The sequence below is a fragment of the Callithrix jacchus genome, chromosome 17 (genome assembly GCF_049354715.1).
Source record: "Callithrix jacchus isolate 240 chromosome 17, calJac240_pri, whole genome shotgun sequence".
Taxonomy (NCBI): Eukaryota; Metazoa; Chordata; class Mammalia; order Primates; family Cebidae; genus Callithrix; species Callithrix jacchus.
The window spans coordinates 16,453,423-16,471,977 of NC_133518.1; the positions used below are offsets into that span (position 1 = coordinate 16,453,423).

General features: G+C 42.1%; 1 protein-coding gene across 2 annotated transcripts in view; it reads left to right on the forward strand.

The window, feature by feature from the left end:
* The first annotated feature begins 5,891 nt into the window (after nt 1–5,891).
* Nucleotides 5,892–18,555, forward strand: part of SLC7A14 (solute carrier family 7 member 14) — a 128,297-nt gene continuing 115,633 nt past the window's right edge. For both annotated transcript variants that reach the window (XM_035278633.3, XM_002759388.7), the window contains exon 1: nt 5,892–6,127. The gene's annotated coding sequence lies outside the window, so the exon portion shown is untranslated. The remainder of the gene's footprint in view (nt 6,128–18,555) is intronic.

Genomic DNA, 18,555 nt, shown 5'->3' on the forward strand with positions numbered 1-18,555 from the left:
GAATTCATGTATACATCTCTCCTCCGTGGAAGACCGGCATGTCATGTAGTAGTCACTATAGAAGGTGGATGTTTCTACTTGTCTGCACATGCCTAATACAGCAAAGCCAAATCTCAGGAATTTCAATGTCGATGTGAACAAGTGGCCCATTCTCCAGGCCAGTGCTGCCTTGGACTTCCTGGGAGATTCTAAATTTACACTCTGGCATTGATCCTGATTTATTCTTTATTTTGACCTTAACACATTATATAGGCCCTCTGAGCCTCCGTTTCCTTGTATGTAAAGCAGGATAACAACAACTTGACAAGAATATTATAAGAACAAAATTATATAAATGTCTTAATACAGGGCCTAACACTTAGTAGGCCCTCAAGAAATGATAGTTTTCTTTCCTTCCCTTTTTCTCTGCCCCCTCTCCCCTGCAGTTACCTTGACCGTATTCCGTGACTGATCTATCTCTTTGATACCCCTGCTGTCACCAAGGTGACATTCTGCATTCCCTCTGCCATTTGCCCGCCTTTTTCCTGTGTTATGATGAGAACTCAGGGAGGAAAATGGACTAATGGTGGTTCATTGTCCTGGGAAACTTAGGTAAGATTAAGAGAAGAGTAATTGAGATGACAGAATCAAGGATTATTAGTGATGGGGAAAAGAAACATCTATATGGTAGAGACTTTTACGGTTTGCTTTACCTGATTCTACTCTCATTTCATGTAGAGGAATGTATGATTCCTCTTTTCTTACCCTGTGATTGCAGTGGGGTCATGTGAGCCAACCTGGACCGTGAGTTGTGGGCAATAGAGATGTGCATCATTTCCATCACAGAGCATTTAGTTGCTAGTGAAAAGTTCTTCAGCCCTGGTTTTGCCCCACAAGGTGAACTCTGAGGTGTTATGTTGAGACAAGACCTTATAAAATAGTACTGAGTGACTACATAAAGTGGAGCCCACAGTGACCGACAGTGTGTACATAATGTGAACAGTAAATAAACTTGTGTTATTTCAAGCTACTGAAAGTTTGAGTGTGTACATTACCACAGAATAACCTATTGACCATCAGAGTCCAAGCACTGACTTTCACGCTGTATCAACACAGAATAACCTATAGAATAAAGCAGTCCAAGCTTTGGCTTTCATCTTGTGGCCCCTTGAAAAGGGGTGGCTTTTTGGCCCTAGTAAGCAAGATATTTTACAGATCTTTTGGGAAGGAACACCCAGACTGGGAGACAGATCTGTAAACTGTGAGTTTTAGCTCTGGCTCATCTACCAACTAAGAGGTCCTAAGACATACCATTTCTGTATTGTTCATGACCATCACCCAAGTGTCTAGAATATGCGGAATGAATGAATCAACACTTCCACATTCCAATTGTTGGAACAAGAAAACTAACTGAGGTTAGTCAAACCTCTGAGTGCCAACTCTTCTCTTCTTTAAAATAAGAGCGAGTATCTCCTAAAATATGGAAAATATATCATCAAAGGTACTTGCTACTCAAAGATCCTTGCTACTCAAAGGGTAGTCCAAGAATCAGCAGCATCAATGTCACTGGGACTGTGCTGGAAATGTGTCCCATCCTCATCCTACTGAATCTCATTATGCATTTTTAACAAGATGATTTCTATGCACATTAGAGTTAGGGAAATACTGATTTGGACGGTACTGGGGCTCAACGTTAAGTGGCCTGTAATCGTATAGTGGCAAGGTTAGCCCTTCTCCACTTATCATTCAATCTTTTTGGTTACTTTATGGAGAAAGTCTCAGTTTGATTTCAATGCCTTTAACACCTCACTAACAGCTGCTAATTTCCCTTTTAACAAGAAAGCACGCCTTAGTTAGGTACCTGCACAGGCTAAAGTATTTTTCTTGACTATAACAGCATTGTTTTATTTTCATTGTGTTTGTTTAAATTGTTGCCTTGTATTTATGACAACTGATATCAGTTTTCTATTTAAAGTAGTGATGAAAACCTCTTTAAAATAAATTAATTTAGAAAAGTGAATGTATTTAAAGGAAAGAAATACATAATAAATGGGAAGAATTGTTTGCTTGAACGATTCCTTCCATGTCAAGGAACTCCATTGGTTTGACAATCCTGACCTGTGTCTTGTCTCCACAGTTTCACTGATTAGGCAACTTTATTTACTCTGCACGGGGTAGGGATGGGGAAAGTGCTATATTCAATTGTAAATTTAGAAATAAAATGAGCATGCTTAGGTCAGCATTCTCCTTTCTTTTGAAATTTAAATACCTAAATTTACTCATAGATAATTTGCTTATAAATTTCCAGTCCAATTGGTAGGATCCTAGCAGCAGGTCATTTGTCTAACTGATCTTTACGGTGTGCCTATGATATGCTCAGTTCTGGCTGTGTGTCTTGTTTTCTGTCTTCCTGCTGCTCAAAGGTACTGTGCTCCCTTTGGAAAGCTTCAGACCAGCCACTAGCCAGGCTATCACAGTGTCTTTGTTTTCTCAGTTTCTGATTCTGCTCAGAGGCAAGGGTCAGGGGCACTGATGAGCTTGGCGTCCTTCTAGAAGAAAGCTCAGGTACTCATTTTCATGAATCATGAGACAAAAAACGGAGAATCGTTTTTAAGGCATCTGGCCCATTCCCTCATGGCCTAACCACCATTGTTCAAGCAGGTCAGTCATGAGGGATTTTAGTGATTACCCTTTTAATGACCCTGTTTTGGCAAAAGGCCCTAGATAAGAGTGCTCTGCTGCTTCCCTGGAGAGTGATCGCTTTTGTCTCTGGGCCCCACACTTGCTTATGTTAGTTCTCTACCACTTAACTAAAGTGGTGTCCCCTTACTCTCCATTATATTGCTCTGTTGTATTTCCATCACGATACTTATCTCCACACTTGTTTATGGGCTGAACCCCTGCTCTAGATTGTAAGCTCAAGGAGAGCAGAACAACTTCTGTATTGTTCGTGGCTGTATCCTAAGTGTCTAGAATAGGTTGAGTAAATGAATCAACATTCCAATTGTTGGACCAAGAAAACAAGGATGTGTACTTTAAAGATCTAGTTAGTAGTCATTCTGTAATATCATTGTTGGACTCTGGAACTGAGATGTTCACCTGTTGTTGCTGCCGTGCATGGCTCTAAACAATTAGATTTTTGTCTACTGCATTTCGATTTCTTTGTTCATTAATGTTCTACTTACAGCTGGAAAGTGTTTGCAGTGGCTTATGATAAAGTCAACAGTCATCATCCAAAAGACAAGAACTTATAAGTAAGGGAGGACCCAAGGGAAACCTTTACAAGAAATCATTGCTAAGGTATAACTTTCTACTGCAATCTATGCAAGATCTGTTTCCTTAGCTTTCTCTTCTGCCCTTCACTGGGTAAAGTTGCCTTGGACATTTAAAACTGCTTTGAAAAATATATACATTCAGAGTCCTAGAGCAATTTCTGGTAAAACTGTCCAAAATTTTCTGATTTAGATGGTACTAGGACTCAACATTAACATTAATTTTCAGAAAATTTCAAAATTTCTGAAATTTATACTTGCCCGGGTAACTGCTCATAAAGGCATCATCAAGTTAAATGACTTCATGCTTAGTTTTCCCTTTCTCATGTTTCTTGATGACAATACAGAGGTAGGTAAGAGTCAGAAGCAGCATTTTACCTAGCCCAGACAATTTTTTCAGTGGTACATATAGAAGCATGGTTGACACTTTCTGGTCTTTTAGTCTCCCTAAATACAAAGAGGTCCAGATTGTCAATTTCCAAAGAATATTAAAGGGAAGTACACCAGGAAATAGGATTGGAATCTGCTTAAGGTTTGGGGGGTTCCAGGAGTTCCAGATTTGTGTGAGGATTTTGTTAAGTTTAGTGGCACTGGATTAGAAACACATATCATTATTCAAGCTGCTGATGAATGTCTGGAATTTGCTCCTGGCATTTGAATATTTTTTCTTGGAAATAAAAGCCATTTTGAATTACCAACTCAAGTCAATTTTACCTAGCAAAGGCAGAAAAGTCTAAACCCTGCTGTCCTGAAATATAGGCACAAATTTCTGTCAGATAGTAAATATTCATAACCATTGTAATTGTGTCTAGTATTCTAAAGATAAAAGGCCAGAGAAAATTTATCACAGTAAAGAGTGAAACAAAGAACACAGTTCTCCAATAATTACCTCCCCTGAGCTACGAGCATACATGCAGACTTAGAAAAACATACCAACATTTTAGTAACTGCCTATTCCACGACAAATCCCATCTTCCCATCTTATCACCCTCTGAATTCATTCGGACTAGAATAAACTCAGGGTTTTCCTCAGTCCATCATATTGATAGCTCATATGTGTTTACTCTTTACCTTTTACAGTGACTTCTCATGCACTATCCCATCTAAACATCACAACTCTCTTATATAGAAGGCAGACAGACATTCCTTTACCATTCTAAAGATGGGAGTCTGAGAATTTAAGTGATTTGGGAAAGATCATATGATAAGTAGCTGGCAGCGCCTGCACTAAGATTTCTGATTTTTTAACTTTACACTTTTTCTACAATGTCTCACAGCTTCTTGGTGATCCCAGGAGGTCTGACATATCCTGCAGAACTACTCAGAGGCTTAACATATGGGGACATTATCAGACCTACATGCTCATCAAAGGCAATAATGGGCTTGAAGTGAGTGGACTTAACCAAGACTGTCCTGGCAATGATCAATCAACTTTCTGGGAAGATCCCAGGGCAGACCCACAACCTAGAGCTAGATTTGAACTGCTCCACCCTAGCAAAGGAGTGTCAGTCAGCCAGTATTCTCCCCAGACACAAGCCCAGTGAATTTATTTACAAGGGTAGGGGACTTACATTTTGTTATCTCCCATGTGTTTTGAGGGCTTGGGCCAAAGTGCAAGAATTTATGTAGGCAACTTTCATCCAAATCAATCTTCTCAATGCTTGTTAAATAATTCATTCAGTGATGTGGCCAAGCATGCCTGGGTTGGTCCCATCCAGTCCCAATCCTTTTGGGACATAACTTGGCTCTGGGACACTCATCTTAAAGGAGCCAATATAAAATATAAGCCTTATCTCTCTCTTGTCTCCATTTAGTACTTGTCTAGCCTGACCACTTAGATGCCTCCTTCCATGTTTAAAAAGATGCTCTCACTGTTTTCACATACATCACATCCTTCTTGTTTTATGAAATTTATTTTAACAGAGGTGGGGGAAGAAGAATTCTTTTATATTGAGCCCCCAAATATGTGTCCAACACTAGGCTAGGCAATTCTAAGAACATGACGATTTCTCATTCTCATGACAATGCTGCAAGCTGGTTATTTCACAGACTAGAGAAGAAAAGCTAGAAAGTGAAAGGCTCCAAGGTCATACAGACTGGAATTCTAGTGGATCTTCAAATCTCTAGTTCATGATCTTTGCACCCATAAGATGTTGTGAACCCAAAGATAAGCTTAGCCTACTTGAGCTTTGGAGAAGGAGCTGGGTCTTGTCGTCTTTAGGAGGAGAGGAGAAATCAACCTCTCTCTTTTTCTTTCCAGTAGGGCTGAGGGATGTGGAAGTTTAAGAGCAACAAAGTCTCCGCAGAGGATGAGGGAAGCTTCCAGAGGGCAGGAAGGAGGTCTGGACAGCCCAGTCTAGCAGGGGCTGAGCTGCTGCAGATGCCTTCCCAACAAACAGACACTGCGGAGTCCTGCTGGTCCCTGCTTTCCCAGGGCAGAGAAATGCCCCCTATTCCCGGCCCCTCAGCCACCCTTATCTCAGCCTGAGATAAGGCACTGGAGGTCGCACCTGGAGGCTCAAGCCAGCGAGGAGCTATGAGCGGCAGACACAGGGGAGGGTGAAGGGAGGGCATGCGGGAGGTGGTCTGGTGCCAGACTTGGGCTCAATATGTAAGGGGTTGGGCAGCCCACGTGACTCCAGAGAGGCGGAGACAGGAGAGCTGGAGGGAGGACTAGCAGGCACCGGGAGGGGTTCGGGCGGTGGGGGCGCCATCTGAATAACTGAGGAGCTGTTCAGCAGCAGAGGCTGCCTCCTGCCTTCCTCTGCCGCCACCACCACCTCCCATCCCAGCTGGAGAGACAGCCCCGCGCTGTAAGTGCGGACAGCCAGCCATCAGCCTCGGCAGCCAGCCGGTCGCCTCCAGCCCCCACCCCGGTGAGTGAACGGCCCCCTTCGCCGCAGTTTGTCTCTCTCCGCGACCCCCGCGCCCCAGCGGGACCCCTGCAACTCGGATGGTCGCCTCTCCGGGATAACTCAGGGAGCCGGAGTCCCTGGGAGCGGGGGACCATGAATATGGCGCGGAGGCCGAGGGCGCCCTCCGGGAAGGGGTTCCCTGGAAGAACGGAGGAGCTGGGTCAGGCTCTTTCCAGCTCTGGCCCGGAATGAGGCCCCGACCGCCCGCGGTCTGGGGACACCGGGCTCTGCCTCGCGGGAACTGCCGGGCGGGGCGGGGGCCAGCGCGGGAGGCAGAGGGGGAGCTGCGAGCTGCGTCCGGGCAGCCCGGGTCTCTCGGCAGACGCCGGGCCCGTCCTGTCCCCCGCCTTGGCGCGCACCCTGCACGGGCAGCTCCATTCTCCGCCTCCGACTGAGCCCATGAAGCCGAGATGCTTTTCCGGCTGCAGTCCGTGGGGAGGTCGGGAGCAACGTCTGCCCTTTTACCTGGGAGCAAACTCCTCAAAGGGACTCCCGCCGAGCCCGGCGCCCAGACCAGGCCGGTGGCGCCCCGAGGGGCGTCCGTCCCCGGAGAGCGGTGACTCGCCCGGGGGCGGCAAGGAGGACGTGACGGGAGCGGTGTCCAGGGAAGGGAAGCTCCCTGCCCAGAGCCGGCAGCCCCAGCAAGGGGAGCTCTCCTGCACGGCTTCACCCCTCCATCTCCTCTCTTCCCCACCCCAATGCACACCGGCTCCCCTCGAATGCTAGAGGGCCAGGCTAGGGCAGCGTGGTAACGCGGGATGCAGCCCCCGCCCTCCTTCTCTCTCCTGTGTCACCCTGCCCCCTCCCTAAATGAGTATTTTATATTGCCATTGAAGAGTGAGCAAAGCAAAGGCTGAGAAGAGATGCCGAAAGGCTAGAGCAGCAGGGCTCGTGCCTGTTCCTGGCACTCCTCATCTCCCCACCTGTGTGAGGCTCCCTTCCTTGAGGTTTTGAGCGGAAAGACTCACAGGAATTGGCTCTGGCGAAGGGATCCTCGCCTGAGTGTCCGGGGATGTCACTGGCCCGAGTTGCCCAAGGTCCGCAGGAAGACAACCTGCCTCCCCATAGGTACAGGGTATAGGAGAGCGCCGGAGGCAAGGTAGTTCTCCGCCTGGGGCTGAGCACAGTGGATGGCGCTGTCCACGGTGCTGAAAGTTCTCGGAGGCTGGCTGCTAATACGGCCGGGGCCCGCATTCCCTTCGAGCATAAAGTGCGTTGGAACCACGTAAAGGATTCTAAGCAACCGACCTAGAAAAACAAGTAAAGGGGCTTTGCCTTTCCCGGCTTTCTGCTTCCCCGGGGCTCCGCTTGGGAAAAGGTTCCCGGCTTTTCTGGGTGGAAGAGGAGGAAGCGGGTGTCACTTCAGGATCCAGCTTTGCTAACTTCGGGAGCTTCTTCGTTCTACTTCCTCTACCTGAGCAGTGAGTCTTCCTGTCGGTAGAGTGTTGAAACGCAGCCAAGGATGCTCTTTTGATAATAAACATTTCCGTAGCCTTCAAGAATCAGAGAATTGCTAGGCTACACAAAGGGAAGGGGCTTCATGGTTATAGTTTTTTCCTCTTCTGAGAACCCTTCTTACCCCACCGCATGTTATTTACATGCTCATAAAGATCGCTAAGTAGCCCTGTGTGTTTGCTTCTTTAGCTAGTCTTTTGTGGGTAAGATGGGGGAAAGGATTGACCAAATTTGGAGAGGCCTAGTTTGTACTGAACACCTCTATCTGCTCGGTAATAATATTTCATTTAAACTTCACAATAGCTGCTAACCATTAGTATCACACAGAGAAGGAAACTGAAACTTGATTCCAGAGATTGGATTCAAAATCAGATCTGTTTAACTCAAAGTCCAAGCCATTTTCATGCCTTCATTTTGGTATTTGGCTCTGAATAGCTGTTCTTGGGGATTCTAGCAGGAGAATGACAAAGGAGGGAGGCCTGCTTTTCTCTTTCACACACTCTCCTCTCTTCCAACCCTTTTCTCTTTAATGCATTCACCCACTCACAGTCACGCACTCCCACCCTCCCAACTGCTTTTGCATGCTGCTTGAGATACCACTGTTCACACAACTTCAGCTCCAAAACTATGGAAACAAGTTAGAAAACTAAATCAGCAGGCTTTTCTAAAAGAGTAGCAGGGCTTCAGGAAGTCTGGAGAACCAGAGTTCATAGGCACTTTCATATTTAGAATTATACTATTGAATTTTAGGACTAGAATAGCTTTGAATATCATTTAGCACCATTGCTTTACAAGAAAGAAAACCATTAGTCTAAGTCACATGTTGGAAAAATTAGAACTCAGTTGACTTGATTCCAGGGCCAGGACTTTTCCGACTATATCATGGTGTCTGAAATACTCTTCCATACTGCCTTCTTTGATTACCTTTGACAAAACATCAGCATGAGTGAACTATATTAAAGAACATACCAAAAATACTAACACTTAACATACAAGCATTCCTCTTACCTTTCTTCCAGCTCCTTCGTCGTCCAGCTCTTTCCCCTCTGGTCCTACTATTCCAGTGTTGTCTAACCTAACATACCTGGGAGACATGACAAACCTTCCTCAGTAACAGTTTTCTCTGTAGCAGCAATTCACAAATGGGTATGGTCATGTGGCATTTCTTTACTTGCCCTATGTTATCTATATCTCCTCTTCTATGCCCTATTCCAAAAAAAAAAAAATCCCAAAATTGTTTACCTTAAGCAGCTGCCCATGTTCTCACAGGGACTTGGAAAAGGCCCTAATAAGACATAAGATTTTTATAGATAAAGATCATTAAAAGTGCTAATATCTGTGAAATGCTTACCATATATGAGGCACTATGCTAAGTTATTCCATCAATCATTTTACTGAATCATCACAATTCTGTCAAGTAGGTAGCTCCATTAAGGATGGTCTTAGAGTTCTAGTTCACCTTAACATACAGCAGAACCTCATGTTCTGTTCATTTCCTCTTTCTTCTCATTCCAGCTCATAGTAAAGTCTCATCTTCATTAATTAGATTTTGGTATTTAATTGATAGTTCCATCCTGCTCCAAATCATAGCATTTAGAAATTCAAATTCAATACAAATGGCACTGTTTTTCTCTCTCATCTCTTAATATTTACCAAACATATTCTCCCCATTTGTTATCCCTTATTTAAAAATTCCCATATGCCTTCTTATTGACAATGCCAATATTCTGCTCCAAACCTTTTCTAGAGCCAATTAAGGTATAATTAAATACATAACTTCTTGTAATTAAATACATAACTTCTATTGTACCTTCACTAGGTGATCTGTCAAGAATGTTATTGCTGGGCCCTGTGAACCAGAACCTTAAACTGTCTGAAACTACTCTGTCCAATATGGTAGTTCCTAGCCACATGTAGCTATTTATGTTTAAATTTTAATTAATCTCTTAAAAATTAAAAAGTTAGTCCCTCAGTCACACCAGTCATATTTCAAGTGCTCAGTAACTCTATATGGCTAATGACTACTATATTGGATAGAGCAGATATCAGAAAATTTTTATCATTTAAGAAAGTTCTCTTGTACTGCTGCTGTAGACAGTACTAAAAACACCCTCACAGCAACCAAGCACTAAGAACTTGGAAGAATTAAGGACCTACTTTTCTTTGAAGCCTCTTTCAAGAAAGGCAGAAAAAGCCACTTATGCCTAATACATCACCAGCAGCCCAAAGATACCTAGGACAATTAGGCTACCAAGGAGTGTGCACATCTTACATAAGGAGCTGGTAGCCTCTGGAATTTGCTTCCTGTGAATTCTATGTTCCTGTAAAGTAAAATATTCCATGAATGAGGTTTACTGGTTTCCTGAATTTTGACTTAGATATAATCTGAAAGTGTGTGTTTATTTTGTCTTAGTAATCATAGTATGACAAACATGGAAATAATATAAGACTTGGAGTCAGTAGCATAGGCGCCACTTACTACTTGGTGACATTATAAGACCCTCTAGAGGTCCATTTCTTCATCTGTAAAATGTTGATGAGAATCGCCATAACTATCTCAAAGGACTATGGTGAAACTCTAAGTGTAGGTATATGAAAGTACTTTATAAGGAGAATGACTGAATCTGCAGTGGTCTATTATTTTATATAGATATGGTGCGGTCAACGTACAAATAGGGTAGTTTAGGCTGAACACATTTCTGAATGATTTTAATCCTGATAAGACTGTATTTTTGCCTTTATTGTCATTTATTTCACTGAAAAGTGGAATGGTGAAGAAAAAGATTGGTTATTGAAATTTGTGGTTGGCTAGGTTCTATTAACTGGTAATAGGACTTTAGAAATAACAAGAGAGCAAGCATTATAGATATTCCTCAGTATGAGTGGGTGAGAGGGATAATTTTAAAAATATATTCTTACTAATTACAAATTGAAATGAGCTTCTATCCATTCTCATAAATCAGTCAGAACAAGAATAATTCTATTTTATGCATCGATTAAGCCAAATTAAAAGTGAAGGTCATTAACTTGACTGAATTATTGAGTTTACATTAGGGATTCTAACCTTAAATAATAAGTCTTTATTCATTCCCTAAGTTAAAATCTGTTGGGATCATTAGGAGACCCTTATGCATCTAGCTAACATTTACTCCCAAACCTGGCATGTATTATCTACTCCTGCACTTTGATCCATGTATGCTATTTATGACTCAAGTAAAAGTGCTTTTCAGATGCAGCCATACCTTCCATAATGGCTCACCATTGTGATACTTAAATACTTTTCTCTTATAACACAAAGATTAACACAGTGCTCAGACATTGGAGAAAATAAGCCTGGAAATGAAGCTATTCCATCAGGTGATTCTTCACTGTATTTATTAGGTTGTTATCATCTTGAAAACTCAATGAAATCACTTTATTTATTCATTCATTCATGAACAAAGCACCTGAGAGTCAAGCTGAGTATGACCAAGGGCGTTAGATTCTATCTCCAGTTCCAGAAATCTAGTTTACTTTTGTTAAAAATTAACAAAGTTATAGATGGTACCTTGTAAGATGCTCTGCCAGATAAGTAGTTGAGACACACACTTAGCCTCTGTTTCTGGTCAAGCGTGCTGTCCTCAAGCCTTTGTGCATGTGGAACTACATTACTGAAGGAAAAATAAGTGAAGCTGTTAACTCTGGCTTCTAGTAGATGATGCTAGCTTTAACAATAAACATATTTTGCTGGGCATCATGATTTATTCACATCATTGGACTTGTTTACTTCTTGGAAGGACCTGGATTTTGGAAAGGGGAAAATGCCTTTACCTTAGAGCTGAAAAGAGTGCTTCTCTGTCTGTAGCTTAAAGAATTTCTCTCATTGTATACCCCAAGAGATAAAGAGAACTGACAATGTAGCTTTGAAACTCATCCTTATAGCATACAATCATCCATTTAATCAATAACATAGTTGAAGAATGTCCTATATTGACACAAAAATGCTGTGATCAAGAATGTCTGGAACACATGAATGCTCAAGAAATATTTGTTGAATTCAGAACATTGTTCTGGGTTGATTCATGCCATACACTCATCTAGCCAACCCTCTCTACCAAGAATTCAGTATTCCCTATGGCATGTTCCTTTAGCAAATAAAACAGGAGGCAAACACAGTATTTCAAATCTTACCCTAATAGCCACACTTTTAGCCCTTTTGAGGGCATAAATAGTGATGGCCAAGACAGACTACTCCTGAGAATTGTGTCTTGCTTCTTCACCCAGAAAACAAAGGATACATCAGCCCAAGGCCCTTGCATTTCACTGTGATGAGGCAACTTTAGAAACTCAAAGCTTAAATGGAGTTATGTGTTCTCTTCCACTTTTACCTTAAAGAGATATTTGTCATGTCCTTGAGAAAATATGGGGTTGGCCTTCATGATAGTGGCAGGCAATTTCTGTTTTTCCTAAATTCAGAGGCAGCTTAGCTTAGAATGAAAGCATATATATTAATTAGAGGAGAACTAGCGACATCACAGTCTGATGGTTTACAGAATATTATCATTTTCTGGGAATAATAAGGCTTCCCTTTAAGAGTTTTAACTGGTGATTACCGACAAAAATGAAAGAAAAACAGTTCATTCTATTCTATAAGTCAATCAGCAAATGCCTAGAATTAACTGATTCTTCTTTGCCAAAGGCAAAATATTCCAACCCAATGAACAACAAATAATCAAGCTGGTTCTCACTGTCTCTTCTTTTTAGAATTTTTTCCATGTTTTTTAAAAAAAATCAGTAACTAAAAGACAATTGCACCCAGGTGTTTAAACATTCTGATGATGAAAATATCTTCAGAATGGAAAGGCTTAATTGTTTGTTATAGATTATACAACATACTTTTATGCAAATATTTTATAACAATCACATAACTGAACTCTCTCACTTTAGAGAGAAATTGGCGCTGGGAACAGTCACCTGAGTTAATGTCAGAGGTATATGACTTGAGTCTCCTCTCTCTCAGCCAATTATAGAATGTACTTTTTGCATTTTTTAACATCATGTATCATTTCATTAGTCATGAAAATGTGTTTAGTCGATGAGTTTAACCTCTTTCACCAAACTTCTATCAAAGATAAAAGGGAGTAGGAAAGAGGGTGTGTTTGGAGTTCAGATTATTTTCCTTTGTGAAAATAACTACTGGTGAAAGAACTACTGATCAAGGATGGTCAGCAGGTAGAAATGTCAGGGGTGGAACTAGGAGCTAGAGAAAAAGATTCAAAACCTCAGTGTCTTTGTTGCAAGAATTTGGGCAAGGATTTAACTCTTTAATCTAATCCTCAACCCTAAAAGAAGATATTTGGATTGAATAGCGTACAACATCCTGCAAGCTATAACATTCTATGGTTCGATGAAATATGACCAAGAGCTTGAACAATCCATTATTTGCCTCCTTAAGCCCAAAACATTAAACATAAATCAAGATTCATATTTTTACATTATTACTTATCAGAAGCTCTGAATTTCATGCTGGTACTTTACCTGGTAACAATAATGATAATGATAGCCAATACTTATTTACAATTACTATGACCTTATAAAGCTGGTAATATTATCATTGCCATTTTACAGATGAGAAACCCGGATATTAAAGTAGTTCAACTACCTGCCCAAATTCACACAGGTAACAAGTTTGTGCCACCATGCTTCACTGCCTCTATAAAAACCACAAATCTGAAATATAGACAACTGATAAGTGCCATTTATAGCTATCTAACATACCAGCCAGTTCTCTGGAGAATTTCTATTTTACCTCCATTTTTTACTAGAAGAGCAATCAAGATAGTGAATAGAACCTCAGGTCCGTGTATGAGAATCTATGTTGTCTTTCTGTAAGATGGCTCTTGTGCTTTTGCAATTGATGTCATTGACCAATTGTTTATGTGGTTCAGCATTGAATGTTGGTGCTCCACAGGCTGCTGCATGTGGTGAAGACCACTCTGCTGCCTCTTCCCAGAATGTGTAGCCAGCCACACCACCAGAAATAGATGGTGCTAGTGCAGGATCAATCAATCCAGCACCATCTAATGCTACAAAAGTCAGCCCACCACATCTTCAGTGCTCAGTAGTGTTTTCTAATTTCTGCCTCTAGGTTTTTGACTCAATGTAACAATCTAGACAGCTTTTACTGTAGCGAGGGAGAGCTCCCAGAGTGCCATTTCCTGGAGGTAGGCTTGGGTCAAGGTTAAGACTAAAACTCAAAATCATGTTGTGAAATTTATTTCCTTCTCATTTATCCTATGTTGACAAATCAGTCATAAATACAGTACACCACAGTACCCATTTATTTCACTGTGGAGTTCAAGGTACTAAATATGCAAATGAGCTTTTAGCTCATAATATGGTCTGTCTAGCTAGCTGAGAATGCTCTGACAGTAGCCAAATATATATGTTTATTCTTTAGCTCTAGTTTCTGGCTTATTAAACTAGCTACATACCCCATCAGCACCAAAGCCAATTACAGAATGCATAACTCTACTCCTTCCTCTGTGGTTTTCCAGATACTCTGTGGGGAGTGGGATGGCCTAGGAGTCAGAGGATCTGGTTTCCAGACTCAGCTTTGTAATGTGCTACCTGTGAGACTTGGCACAGCACCATTCATTGCTTTAAGACTGAACTTCCTTGCCTTTAAAACAGGGGCAATAGATGTTGCCCCTCACATTAGAAATAGGGCCAATGAAATGGCATTCGTTAAAGCTCCTTGTTAACCATAAAGTTTGTCCAAAGGAAAGAGATGGATTTTCCATCCTTTTAGTCCTTCCCAGTCAGAAATTACTCGCAAGTTGTTGATACCCCATCCTGAACCAGGTTGACAGCTAAATCAACGACTTTAAAGTTAAGAAGAGCTTGGATCTAAATTTGTAAATCCAGAAAATGCCACTTACAGTAGGAGAGGCCTCCTGGTTTCTTCTAAATTAATGGTTCTCAACTGGAGCAATGCCACCTCACTAAGAGGCATTTTGTATCGTCACAGACACTGAGGGAGAGGGATGTTACTACTGGCTTTTGGTGGACTGGGATCTGGAATATAAAATATCCTGCACTAGACAGAACAATGCTGCCGAATAAAAATGTCCTGCCCAAAATGCCAATAGCACTTCACCCCCACGAAAACACATTGTTCAAAGTAACGTGCCATTCCTGGTCCCTAATTCTCCAATTAATTCAGACAGAAAGTTTACTTTCCATTTCCTCCCTCAGATGAAATCCAGCCATGCTGATGTGAGGTTTGTAATGGTTCTGACCTACAGAAGCATAACCAGGTTTCCAGTAAGTTCACCAATAATTAAAACAATGGGGTCCAAGATCAGTGGTTTTAAAATTGGCCCCCAGAAGCTTCTACAAGAAGTCTTCTTCAACCTCTGCAGGGGCAAGGATTCCCAGTAGGTTAATATGCCTATAATGTGGGGCCTAGCCTAAAGGTTGGCATATTTAGGGAAACAAAATCAGTAAATCATGATTCTAAAACCACCATCTTTGCAATTTATTGAAGAAACATTATGATAAGCACTTGTTTTATGACAAGCATGGGTAGCTAGGCACTGGATATGAGACATAATCCCTGCCTCAAGTCACCAGTCATCTGAAAGTCACACAGATGTAAACCCCACTAATTATGTATGCAGCATCACACATGCTGTAACATATTATGAGGGAGCCTCCAAGGAAAGACCAGGGAACTCTTCACCTCCACCGAGGAAATTATAGTTGGACAGTATCTTGAACGGTATATAATATTTTTGAGGTGGATAAATGAGAGATAAAGCTATTTTAGAAAGGGGACCAGAATACGCAAATGCTGGAGGTGTGAACAGAAATGACATATGTGCAGACTGATGTGCCTACCTGGCTGGTGGGAGGTCATATTGGAAGGACTGAGGAAACTTGAATACAGGCAGGTGGATGTATTTATTCAGTCAGGGGCTTATCCTTTGAACAGGGCTGTTATAAGTATCTTAGGAATATCATTTGAATTCAGGGCTCATGGAGTCCCATCTTATAACTAGAGGAAATCTCAGAAATCACCCTAGCATCCTCTTTTCCCTATGGTGTTTTACAGTTGAAGTAGTTAAAACCCAGAGATATTGAGTGACTTGCCCAAAGTCAGCTGGCAAATCTGTGGCTGTATAAGAGACAGAGTCCAGTCCCTCCTCTCAGTTCATAGCATTTCGTCCTGCTCTGTGCTGCCTTTGGGAATTTTAGCCGTCATGTGAGCATAACCCAATATAACACACAAAGTGACTATTAAATATTCATGAAGCTCAGGTTTTCCATTGCTCACTATGAAGCTATACCATTGTTCCTTCATTACAAGCAGGTGATAGATAAGACCCTGAGCTGCTTCTACACGAGAGCAGTCTCTTCATAAACACAGACAGACAGTACACCAACACATGAGCATGACATCCTTTGCCTGCCACACACATCCTCCCCTGCCTCCTCGTTTCAAACTGCCAGAGATTATGGAGTCACAGCCTGAACAGAAGGCATCTTAATCTCTGGTGGTTCTGTAAATAATATACTGTTCATACTTGCATATAAATTATCACAATCTCTCTATTTTCTAGATGAAGGAGGATTCAGAAATATGAAACTGCCTGCACACAGAGCACATTAGAGATAGGATTTCAGACTCCGGAGTTTCAGCCCTCTTTGTAACAGGGTTGAATTTTTCCCTCATCTACATGCTCCTAATAATTTATCCAGGCTTATGGTCTTACATTTCACCTTATAGCCAAGTTAATCTAGTCTCTGTATTCTTAGGTTTCTGAGATCAATTATTTCTTACTTCCCTTTCTTTCAGGCCACTTTTCCTCCACTCTTCATTCAATAAGCATTTAATAGAAATCATCTACACTAATCCATTCAGTTTATGAGAATGGAAACTGAGACCCAGAGAGGTGTAGCCACTTGCCCAAGGTGACTCTGTTAAAAGTAGTTCTGTGACTGGATTCCCTGACTCCCAGTCCAGTGCTTTGCCTTCACACTAAACTGCTATTTTCCCAGGATAAATAACATGGCATTTTCCCACTCTCAGGCTCCCTTACTCCCTGCGCAACCCGCAGGATGGATAGGAATGACTGATTCCATGTGCTCTGAGGTTCATTCCAGAACCTTGTTTAGAATGCCCACAACTTATTATCCTTCATGCTGTATTGGTCCATCTATCATATTAAGAAGCTGGTTAGGAAGGAGTCTGACATACTTTCTGGTCTAGAGGATATCTGTGATCTATGCCACCACTCAGGTAGTGGTCACCTGAGGGAGAGGAGTGTTACTACAGGAAGTAACAGGAATTTACTCAGTAACAGGAAGTGTGCTCAGGAAGAAAGAGGGCAGGGTCCATGACTCCCATCATTTGAGAATGAGGCAAAGCTCACCCAAAACTTACTGTACATGGCAGGATATTAGCTTCATAATCCCAGAGACCATGCAGTTGGGCAATTAGATGGATTAAAGCAAGATTGGGAGTGGCCAAGAAAGTGAAAAAAGACAACTCCCAAACCATGTCTGCTTCAAGAGCAGCGTATTTGCCTGGATTGATCACCATGATGCATTTCATTAATTAGACAAAATCACATTGATAAAAGGTTTCTTAAACCAATTGAACTAAAATTTTCCATTTATGTCACTTCTCAGGAATCATGTTAAGACAAAACCAGATGGTATTTCAGTAAAGATTATATTGAAAAGAGAAGCAAGTAAGAGGAGAGAGAAACACCAGAACTAGCTTCTTATGTAGGGCTTTACAGGGTCACAATTGTCTCACAAGCTGATTGGACTAATTAGATACAGAAACTTGATTTTACCAGTTCTATCAAGAGTGATCCAGCTCTGAAAAATCTAGCCATGCTCCCCAGGTCCCAAGAGACTGGTTTGTTAGCTAGATGCCAATATAGCCACATATAATAGAAGATGCTTTTAAGTGTGGTCCAGGCTATTTTCTTCCTAATAGTGGGATAGTGTGAAAACCAAATGAGTGGTCAAAGATAACCTGTGAGCACAATATCGGGATTAATGGGGTTGGACAGACAGTTTGATGAAATGTGCCATTCAGGCTGCACCAGAGACAAAAGAATGCTTCCAAATTCCACCCAAGGACAACTTGCAGGTTACTAGAATTGTTGTGTCCTTCAAAAAGAGGGTCTTGTTCCCTCTGTTTCCCTAGTAGTGAAGAAACTGGCAAATTATTTTGGTAAAAGATGGAGACTAGGCCGGACATGGTGACTCATGCCTGTAATTCCAGCACTTTGAGACACCAAGGTGGGCGGATCACCTGAGGTCAGGAGTTCGAGACCAGCCTGACCAACACGGAGACACCCCCATCTCTACTAAAAAATACAGAAAAATTAGCCAGGCCTGGTGGCACATGCCTGTAATCCCAGCTACTCAGGAGGCTGAGGCAGGACAATCGCTTGAACCTGGGAGGTGGAGATTGCCATGAGCCAGGATTGTGCCATTGCACTCCGGAGATGATTGCCATGAGCCAGGATTGTGCCATTGCACTCCGGAGATGATTGCCATGAGCCAGGATGGTGTCATTGCACTCCGGAGATGATTGCCATGAGCCAGGATGGTGCCATTGCACTCCGGAGATGATTGCCATGAGCCAGGATGGTGCCATTGCACTCCGGAGATGATTGCCATGAGCCAGGATGGTGCCATTGCACTCCGGAGATGATTGCCATGAGCCAGGATGGTGCCATTGCACTCTGGAGATGATTGCCATGAGCCAGGATTGTGCCATTGCACTCCAGGTTGGGCAACAAAAGTGAAACTCTATCTCAAAAACAAACAAAAAATATTGGAGACTTCATCTAGTCTCTGTGCAGCTCCCATCTTCTCTTAGGGTGTTACTCTAGACATGTTATAATACTCAACTCATAGCCTGTCTTACT